The 11,479-nt window shown below is 44.1% G+C and overlaps 1 pseudogene; it reads right to left on the bottom strand.

Annotated features, from left to right (window-relative positions):
* Positions 1–79: 79 nt before the first annotated feature.
* On the bottom strand, positions 80–6,394 carry LOC123740007 (dnaJ homolog subfamily A member 1-like; annotated as a pseudogene).
* Between the last annotated feature and the right edge of the window lie 5,085 nt (positions 6,395–11,479).

Raw genomic sequence — 11,479 nt, forward strand, 5'->3', positions numbered from 1 at the left:
TTCCTGGACTCGATCTGCTGCACCTTGGTCTCCACTCCTCTGCCTTTGCATGCCCCACGTCTACAGGCACCCTTCTTACCGCCGTAGCCTGCAGTAAAAGAAAACCAGATAATGGACTTCAGAACCCGGGTGGAGCGGAAGGAGACCACGGGGCTGGAGCCTGCTGCTCCACGAAGTAACGTGCTCTGCATGATCAGGTATCCACTACTTAGGGGTTGGGGTCAAGGGGTTGGGGTCAGGGTTGGGGTTGGGGTGGGGTCAGGGTTGAGGGTTGGGGTCGGGGGGTTGGGGTCGGGGTTGGAGGTTGGGGTTTTGGGTTGGGGTCAGGTTGGGGTCAGGGTCAGGGTTGGGTTGGGGTCGTTAGAGGGTTGGGGGGTCAGGGTTGGGGTCAGGTTGGGGTTGGGGTGGGGTGGGGTTGGGGTCAGGGGTGGGGTTGGGGTTGGTTGGGGTCAGGTTTTGGGTTGGGGTCTCAGGTTGGGGTCAGGGTTGAGTTAGGTTGGGGTCAGGGTTGGGTCAGGAGGTTGGGTTGGGGTCAGGGTTAGAGGTTTGGGGTCAAGTTGGGTTGGTGGGTTGGGGTTGGGGTCAGAGGGTTGGGGTCAGGGTTATGGGTTGGGGTCAGGTTGGGGTCAGGGTTAGGGGTTGGGGGGTTGGGGTCGTAGAGGGTTGGGGTCAGTTGGTTGGGGGTCGGGTTGGGTCAGGTTGGGTTGGGGGTCTGGGTTGGGGTCAGGGAGTTGGGGTTGGGGTCCCGGTTAGAGGGTTTGGGGTCAGGGTTGGGTTGGGGTCGTGGGTTGGGGTCAGGGTTGGTTGTGGGTTAGGAGGGTTGGGGTCAGGGTTAGAGGGTTTGTTGGGGTCAGAGTTGGGTTGGAGTCAGGGTTAGGGTTGGGGTCAGGGGGTTAGGGTTGGGGTTGGGTCAGGGTTAGAGGGTTGGGGTCAGAGGTTGGGGTCAGGGTCAGTTGGGTTAGAGGGTCAGGGTTAGAGGGTTGGGGTCGAGGTTTGAGGGTCATGGGGTCAGGTAGAGTTGGTAGTTAGGGTCAGGGTTAGGTAGGGGTTAGAGGTTGGGGTCAGGTTAGGGTCAGGTAGGGTAGGGTTAGGGGTTGGGCAGGTTAGGGGTTAGAGGTTGGGGCAGTAACAGAGGGTTGGGGTCAGATAGAGGGGGTTGGGGTCAGTTGGGGCAGAGGGTTGGGGTTAGGTTAAGGGTTGGAGGTCCAGGGTTGGAGGGTCAGGTAGGGGTTAGGGATTAGAGTCAGTAGGCTTAGAGGGTTGGGGTTAGGGGGTTGGGGGTCAGGGTTACGGGTGGGGGTCAGGGTTAGGGTCAGGGTTAGAGGTTGGGGTTGGGGTTTGGGGTCAGGGGTTGGGGTCAGGGGTCAGGGTTGGGGTTAGGGGGTTGGGGTCAGAGGGTCAGAGGGTTTAGGGTCAGGGTCGAGTCATTATGATTTCAAAGGTAAAACTGATCCCACATCAGTACTCTGATAGATCTGTGACTATGGGCTCAGCTCTGATAATGGGAAGCTTTGTTTCGATATTGGATCTCAACATACCTTACATTTTCCACAGATGACGTTTTCTGCAGGGCCAATTTCCTCTTGGTTCCATTGTACATCTCCTCCAGGGTCACAGTGAGCTGATGACCACGTTTTACCTGGACCAAACACACAATCATATTTCTGTAACACAAATAACAGATAACGGCAATTTCCTGGACACAGATTAGAGCCCTAATCCTGGACTAAAAACGTTTTATTTTTTATTTTATCTTAATAGACATTCCTCCATTGGTCTTGCTTTCTAGCCCTGGACTAGTGTAAACCTCATCTGTGAAACCGCCCCTTAATACGAGACAGGACATTTGTAACATTTAGTATTACCTCTCCCTATCCTTCTGAGGCATTCTTCCTCCGCCTCCAAAGAACATGTTGAATATGTCCATAGGAGAACCGCGTCCTCCCATGCCGCCATCCTTGATAGCCTGCTCTCCACCCTGGTCATACAGGTCCCTCTTCTTAGGCTCCGACAGAACCTCGTAGGCCTAGAGATATCAGCTTGAACTGGAGGCGAGAGACCGGTATGTCAATATCATGCCAAAAGTTTTTTTTTTTATGCTTATAACACCGTGAATAAAAACGCCATAACAATTGTAGCTACATTTCAACATTTGTGTCTTTTACTGCAATACGTAAAAGATGGAATAGATTTTCCTTTCAATATTAGTGTGGACTTTCCTTATTATCCCCCAGTTTAACTGCCATATCAATACAGCTAGTCATGTGAAAATAAATGTATCCTTGCTTCTCTGAAGAAATGAATCCTTGTGCAACACCACTCATCTTAGGCTTCAGGCTAATTTTACGGTGGAGAACAACTGAAGAGCAAACAGGTGCGTGTTATTTTCAGTGCTCACCCAGTACATTTAAACTAGCCTAGAGCAGAGCTAAGGTGGCGCTGCAATCCCACCCTGGTCTCAGACTAGACGTAACATTGTAAACGTTTGTTCAGTATACATTTGAGTGTCCGGAAACAAACACAAAAATGCAACAGTCGCAAAGATTTTACTGAGTTACAGTTCATACAAGGAAATCAGTTAATTGAAATAAATTCATTAGGGCCCCTAATCTATGGATTTCACATGACCTCCATACCAGGCGGTGTCAGAGGAAAGCCCTAAAAATTGTTAAAGACTCCAGCCACCCCTAGTCATAGACTGGTTCTCTGCTACCGGACGGCAAGCGGTAACGGAGCGCCAAGTCTAGGTCCAAAAGGCTTCTACCCCCCAAGCCATAAGACTCTGAACATCTAATCAAATGGCTATCCAGACTATTTGCATTGTCCCCACCCCCTTTTTTACACTGCTGCTACTCTGGTTATTATATATGCATAGTCACTTTAATAACTACCTACATGTACCTCAAATCAAACTTTATTTGTCACATGCACGAATATAACAAGTGTAGACCTTACCGTGAAATGCTTACTTACAATCCCTTAACTTCACTAGGATAGAGGGCAGCATTCGAATTTTGGATGAAAAGCGTGCCCAAATTAAACTGCCTGCTACTCAGGCCCAGAAGCTAGGATATGCATATAATTGGTAGATTTGGATAGAAAACACAAAAGTTTCCAAAACTGTTAGAATAATGTCTGTGAGTATAACAGAACTCATATGGCAGGTGAAAACCTGAGGAAAATCCATCCAGGAATACTAGTTATTTTGAAATGCCTGTTTTTCCATTGAAAGCCTATCCACCATACAAAGACTTAGGGACCCAGTTCACGATCTCTATGGCTTATTCTACATGTGGCCAGTCTTTAGGCATTGTTTCAGGCTTTTACTCTGAAAAATTAGGGAGATACAGCACTTTCAATGAGTGGACAGTGACATTTCAGACATGAGTCCAGCGCACGACCGGAGCGCGCCTTTCTTGTTTCTCCTTTTCTGTTGACTGAAGCTTTGGTCCGGTTGAAATATTATTGATTATTTATGACAAAAACAACCCGAGGATTGATTTTAAACATCGTTTGACATGTTTCTACAAACTTTTATTGTACTTTGACTTTGTCTGGATGTTAAGAACACGCTTTGTGCCTTTGGATTACTGAACTAAAACGCACCAACAAAACAGAGGTTTTGGACATAAAGAGGGCATTATCAAACAAAACAAACATTTGTGTAACATGGAGTCCTGGGAGTGCCACCAGATGAAGATCAAAGGTAAGTGATTAATTTAGTCGCTATTTCTGGCTTTTGTGAGTCCTCTCCTTGGCTGGAAAATATCTATGGTTTCTTGGGATTTCTGTTTGAATTTGGCGCCTGCAATTTCACTGGCTGTTGTCGCGGTGGGACGCTAGCGTCCCAATGATACCAGAGAGGTTGGAGCCTTTTGGTCCTAGACTTGGTGCTCCAGTACCGCTTGCTGTGCGGTAGCAGAGAAAACAGTCTATGACTTGGGTGACTGGAGTCTGACAATTTTATGGGCTTTCCTCTGACATCGCCTATTATAAAAAAGGTAGGGGTGTGGATCAGAAAACCAGTCAGTATCTGTGTGACCACCATTTGCCTCATGCAGCGCTATCACATCTCCTTCACATAGAGTTGATCAGGCTGTTGATTGTGGCCTGTGGAATGTTGTCCCACATCCTCTTCAACGGCTGTGTGAAGTTTCTGGATATTGGCGGGAACTGGAACACGCTGTCGTACACGTCAATCCAGAGCATCCCAAACATGCTCAATGGGTGACATGTCTGAGTATGCAGGCCATGGGAAGAACTGGGACATTTTCAGCTTCCAGAAATAGTGTACAGATCCTTGGGACATGGGGCTGTGCATTATCATGCCTGAAACATGAGGTGATGGAGGAGGATGAATGGCGATGTTGCTCGTGATCTCATCGTGGCATCTCTGTGCATTCAAATTGCCATCGATAAAATGCAATGGTGTCCGTTGTCCATAGCTTATGCCTGCCCATAGATACCATAACCCCACCATGGGGCCAACGTTCATAACGTTTTGGCGTCAGCAAACCGCTCGCCAACACAACGCCTTACACGTGGTCTGTGGTTGTGAGGCCGGTCAGACGTACTGCCGAAGTCTAAAACCAATGTTGGAGGCAACAGATTTGGTGGATATTCTGCAGTCAGCATGCCAATTTGACACTCCCTCAACTTGAGACAATCTGTGGAATTGTGTTGTGAGACAAAACTGGACATTTTAGAGTGGCTTTTTATTGTCCCCCAGCACAAGGTGCACCTGTGTAATGATCAGGTTGTTTAATCCACTTCTTGATATGCCACACCTGTAAGGTGGATGGATTAGTTTGGCAAAGGAGAAATGCTCACTAACAGGGATTTAAACAAGTTTGTGCACAAAATTTGAGAAATAAGTTTTTTGTGTGTATGGAACATTTCTGGGATCTTTTATTTCAGCTCATGAAACATGGGACCAACACTTTACATGTTGCGTTTATTTTTGTTCCGTGTAGTATAAGTTATGTTTGGTTACAAAAAGGCAGATGGTTACTTAATTGGGTGCTTGGTTGGGATGGAAACAAAACAAAACATCTTGCAACCCAACAGTTGTGAGTTCGAATCACTGACAACTTTAGCTAATTAGCCACTTTTATGCAACTTAGCATGTTAGCTGACCCTTCCCCTAACCTAACTCTTAAATTTAACCCTAACCCCCTGGCCTAGCTAATTAATGTTAGCCACCTAGCCAGAATTTGTAACATACATTGAGCAAATATGTAACATATTGTACTTTTTGGAAATCCGTTTTGCAAAGTCGTAACATAAATTACGAATTACATGTTGTATTATCATACCAAAATGGGTGATGGACATTGACAAAATGAATACATACCATTAAAAAAAATAAACATCATCATACTAAACAGAGTGTCTCGGATATACGTACAGAATAGTACGAAATGCTCTGAGACCAGGTTGGCAAACCACACAGCTCCTTCCAGAATGTTCCTGAATCACATGGCCCCTGTCAGTCCTGGAAGCCATGTGCGCTGTTTTAAAATAGCCGTGTCTGCAGTCAGCTTACCTTCTCTCCTTCATTCGGGTTCTTGTCCGGATGGTATTTCAGTGCCAGTTTTCTGTACGCTTTTTTAATCTCGTCCGGTGTGGCTTTAGGGTTCACACCTAAAGTGTCATAGAAACCGGTCTCTTTAACCATCTCCGTGGTCGGATCTGTAGTAACTAACCGGAGAGAGACGTGAGAATTAGATACAACAAATGAAAATGACTGTTAGCCCTAAAAGCGAGTAAAACTAACCTCCTTCTTTGAAGTTAAAGATTAGCGGGAATATTAGCTACCATGTAGCTAGAAATACCGATAAAAACTACAATGTTATGTTTGAAATAAATAGCCACATATACTAGTTGGCTATACTAGCCTACTAAAACTAGAATCTCGTCTAGCAATGCTAGTAAGCTGTCGTCTGTTTTTAATCGAAAGAGCTTGTTCTAATGAAAGGCAAATATAGAAAACAAAATATTACAATTCACTAGTAACAGTCTCTTTACCTTCCCAGTAAACCCATAGTAACATAATGTCTCTTTACCTTTCCAGTAAACCCATAGCAACATAAAGTATATTTTACCTTCCCAGTAAACCCATAGCAACATAAAGTATCTTTACCTTTCCACCAGTAAACCCATAGTAACATAAAGTCTCTTTACCTTTCCAGTAAACCCATAGCAACATAAAGTCTCTTTACCTTTCCACCAGTAAACCCATAGTAACATAAAGTATATTTTACCTTCCTCGTAAGTCCCAGTGAACGTCGTGCTTGAACAGTGCTGTCCGGGAAGACGGCCGGTCCTTTAAATATGGCGGACTGTGCCAGAACTTTCTGCAGCTCCTGTGACGCCCTGATAGACGCGTCTAGAAACAGCGGCGGTCGATAGATAGCGGGACGAGCCTGTCGATAGGGCGTAACAGTGGACGAGCCTGTCGATCAGCCTGATAGACGCGTCTAGAAACAGCGGACGAGCCTGTCGATCAGCCTGATAGACGCGTCTAGAAACAGAGGACGAGCCTGTCGATCAGCCTGATAAATAATGCGGTAATGATAAATCATGCGGTAATGATAAATAATGCGGAAATGATAAATCATGCGGTAATGATAAATCATGCGGTAATGATAAATCATAAGGTAATGATAAATCATGCGGTAATGATAAATAATGCAGTAATGATAAATAATGCGGTAATGATAAATCATAAGGTAATGATAAATAATGCTGTAATAGCCTACATTTTGTCTTCATTATTGTGACAGGCTCATGTTTTACCCGACACTATTTCTATAGCAGGTCGCTTTACTTTCTCACCTGGTTATTGTTTTCAAACAGGTATTATTACCACTGGCAGATAAACTTAACACTAAATATACACTTTTCCAGACATAAATGCACAAACAATATTTTGGGCAATTAATGCGCTCACTTTACTACCAGCAGAAGAGGAAAAATAGACTCGCTTTCTAATTTGAAGTGCATGATGGCGTTGACACTCACGTGTGTGAACTCTTAAAAATACACTTTTCGATGGATTTGGCGTTTTAAAAGACCTTCACTTGAAAATCAAGAAAAGCAGTATTGTAATGAAACAGGGAGCAGGTCTCGAACCCTCCACCTTCTAGCTCCGCGTTTATAAACCCAGGCTCGTTACAGTATTGTTTGTCCTTTTTGAGACGCCGTAGCCAATAGACCTACACTTCCTCCTCAAATCGTTCAGGATTTCTAAAGTAACTTTACAATTTAGTCGCGCAATTTTTACATCTAAGATGTTTGGTGCAGTATTTTTCAATGACCAAAAAAAAGTCATGAAAACGACTCGTATCTCGTTGAATGACCGGACTGTTGATCAGTCACCGATGAAGGGGTTTAGACCACCGACCTCGTTCTGGCTCCAGAAAGAAAAGTCTTGTCCCTTTCCATTCCCCAGTGTTTGGATAATATATTGCGAGTGGAGGAATGTGTGCAGGTAGCCTAGTAAAATACTGTAATGAAACAGCAGGGGGGAGCAGGTCTCGAACCCTCGACCTTCTAGCCCGAAGTCCAGCGCGCTGTCGACTGTGCCGCAAAAACATGCTCAAACGGCAGAGTCGATATCCACGTTTTATAAACCCAGGGTCGTTACAATACCTTTAAAGTGATTGTTTGACAATCCCATGGGGGTAAAAATCATGACTGGTTGTGTTTATACCACAATAAAAGGTAATACATTTGAAAAGTTAAATGACAAAACTTTATGACTCGGCCCACAGAGAAGATATTGAATTGATAGGGACTGTAAATATAACTATGATTAGGTCCCATGGCCTGCCGCCTACAGCACCATTTTCCAACAACACATAACACCTCACAATAGTCTGCCCAAAAACAATGATATCTTCTCTCACCTAGTGGCATGAGCGCTGTTTAGCTGATCGTTGATGCCACCCCTGTGATAAACAGTGGCCAGTTTTGCCAAAGGCAGGGACGCTAAATATTTAGCTTGTCCGTTTCCCAGCGCGCCTCTCCAGGCTGCCGGTGGAGAGACTCGGCGCTGTGATGCTCCAACAACGCTCCATAACATGGATTTAACATAAGTGATTTAGCAGATGGAGGAAACGGTAGAAAGAGTAGTAGTCTATCTGGTTGTTCTGTAACCCATAGACTACATGTACCATCATGTCATGAGACAGACACAGTTTCAATCATTAACTTATTAATGAGGAGAGCGAGTGCAGGAGAAAGTCAACTACATTTTGACATTTACATTTTAGTCATTTAGCAGACGCTCTTATCCATGAGCGACTTACAGTAGTGAATGCATACATTTCATATATTTTTTTTCTGTACTGGTCACCCGTGGGAATTGAACCCACAACCCTGGCGTTGCAAACACCACGCTCTACCAACTGAGCCACACGAGGCCTAAAAAGGTAAGCGGGCAGACAGCTTTAGAGTGACTGTGGCATAATCAACTTTGGGCAGCAGGTAGCCAAGTGGTTAGATCGAATCCCTGAGCTGACAAGGTTAAAAAATCTGTCGTTCTGCCCCCTGAACAAGTATGGCAGCCCCATGCGGCTCTCTGATTCAGAGGGGTTGGGTTAAATGCGGAATAACACATTTCATTTGTAGGCTTTCCTTAATCAAACAGGGGTGGACAGCAATTAGTGCTGAAAGTAATTTGTCTTAATTTTTATTCCACTTCACTAACAATTGGACTGTGTTTCTTCTTATATAAAAAAAAGGGAGTAGGCCTACCTGTTTGACAGACCCAGTTATTCTATCCATACATTTGTCAGTATAGATAATATAAAGCCTTCTATAACAATGTTTAAACTCTTTGATGCCTTATGCTAGAAACAAGCTTTAACATGCATATGGGGATATTGATTTTGTCTCTATGACATTCTGAAGCTGCCCTCAATATTCGAGGAAACCCCCCCAAAAAAAATGGACTTTGCTATTCTGTCCCTATTAATTGAGCTTTTCACTTTCTAAAAAGAGAACATGTTTAAATCCAGGCAGCTGTTAGGGAAGCATTTCTGTTGTTGGTTTTATGCAACCAATGGAGGAGTAGCCAGCGGTTGAAGCTAACTTTTTTCTGCGTGAGGTCGAGCCTCTGTCTGGGTGGAAAGGTAACTTCATATAGTGTCATGCTTAGATTCATAAGGATGTCTAATGTTTAATTATTAGCAAAAAATGTCAACCGTTTCGTTGCAAACAAGACACTCTGGTTTGACATGGGAGAAATATGGTAAGAAAGCCTAATATTCTATCCATTCCTCCCTGAAACTTCTGTCATTATCCACCTTTCTGTTGAGACTTTTTTCAGAGCAACATTTTCTCTTGGTTGTAAGCTGCTTTCCCTAATCAACGCACAAAGAAATATAAAAAAAATATAAAATTAATAGAGACATTGATGATATCAGTGTAACCAGAAAAACTTGAGGAACTCCATTCAAGAGAGAAAACTATTGTAGAAAGAACGAGACTAGCTACATTATAAACCACTAGGGTATAGGCCTATCAGCTACAACTCTCCTCATGTTCCTGAGCCAATGAGAGAGGCAGGTACTGTGAGACTAGCTAGAAAGCACAACAATGATGGGCTACAACAAGGGCTACCTAGCGAACATTTTTGGAAAAATGACTTGTGTCATGTACAAAGTAGATGTCCTAACTGACTTGCCAAAACTATAGTTTGTTAACAAGAAATGTGTGGAGTGGTTTGAAAAACGAGTTTTAATGACTCCAACCTAAGTGGATGTAAACTTCCGACTTCAACTGTACAGTACTAGTCAAAGGTTTGGACACCTACTCATTCAAGGGTTTTTCTATATTTTTACTATTTTCTACATTGTAGAATAATAGTGAAGACTTCAATACTATGAAAGAACACGGAATCATGTAGTAACCAACAATGTGTTAAATCCAAATATATTTCATATTTGAGATTCTTCATTTACATTTACATTTAAGTCATTTAGCAGACGCTCTTATCCAGAGCGACTTACAAATTGGTGCATTCACCTTATGATATCCAGTGGAACAACCACTTTACAATAGTACATCTATATCTTTTAAGGGTTAGAAGGATTACTTTATCCTATCCTAGGTATTCCCTTAAAGAGGTGGGGTTTCAGGTGTCTCCGGAAGGTGGTGATTGACTCCGCTGTCCTGGCGTCGTGAGGGAGCTTGTTCCACCATAGTATTTTCAGTCTCCTGGGGGGGGGGGTGTTGTCGTGCCCTCTGAACGACTGTCTTGGTGTGTTTGGACCATGTTTGTTCGTTAGGGACGTGGACACCAAGGAACTTTAAACTCTCGACCCGCTCCACTACAGCCCCGTCCATGTTAATGGGGCCGGTTCAGCCCGTCTTTTCCTGTAGTCCACGATCAGCTCCTTAGTCTCGCTCACATTGAGGGAGAGGTTGTTGTCCTGAAGATCATGATTAGGTGCTTATTGGAGTCAGGTGTGTTAGCTGGGGCTGAGGCAAAACTGTGACACCATCAATCAGGCCCTTGAGGACTGGAATTGCCTTTCCCACAGGCCAACGGCATGACACTAGGGACCGCCCGCTTCTGGATGAGCGTTTTCCTGTTTGCTTATGGCCGTTATACAGCTGAACGCAGCCTTAGTGCAGCATCGGTCTGTGGTGGTAAATAGACGACTACGAATAATATAGATGAGAACTCTCTTGGTAGATAGTGTGGTCTACAGCTGATCATGAGGTACTCTACCTCTTGGTAGATAGTGTGGTCTACAGCTTATCATGAGGTACTCTACCTCTTGGTAGATAGTGTGGTCTACAGCTTATCATGAGGTACTCTACCTCTTGGTAGATAGTGTGGTCTACAGCTTATCATGAGGTACTCTACCTCTTGGTAGATAGTGTGGTCTACAGCTTATCATGAGATACTCTACCTCTTGGTAGATAGTGTGGTCAACAGCTTATCATGAGGTACTCTACCTCTTGGTAGATAGTGTGGTCTACAGCTTATCATGAGGTACTCTACCTCTTGGTAGATAGTGTGGTCTACAGCTTATCATGAGATACTCTACCTCTTGGTAGATAGTGTGGTCAACAGCTTATCATGAGGTACTCTACCTCTTGGTAGATAGTGTGGTCTACAGCTTATCATGAGATACTCTACCTCTTGGTAGATAGTGTGGTCTACAGCTTATCATGAGGTACTCTACCTCTTGGTAGATAGTGTGGTCTACAGCTTATCATGAGATACTCTACCTCAGGCGAGCAATACCTCGAGACTTCTTTAATATTAGACATCTCAGCACCAGCTGTTATTGACAAACAGACACACACCTCCACCCCTCGTCTTACCATAACTTATCATGAGGCAAAACCTCGAGACTTCTTTAATATTAGACATCACAGCACCAGGTGTTATTGACAAACAGACACACACCTCCACCCCTCGTCTTACCATAACTTATCATGAGGCAAAACCTCGAGACTT

This window comes from Salmo salar, unplaced genomic scaffold, assembly GCF_905237065.1.
Source record: "Salmo salar unplaced genomic scaffold, Ssal_v3.1, whole genome shotgun sequence".
Lineage (NCBI taxonomy): Eukaryota > Metazoa > Chordata > Actinopteri > Salmoniformes > Salmonidae > Salmo > Salmo salar.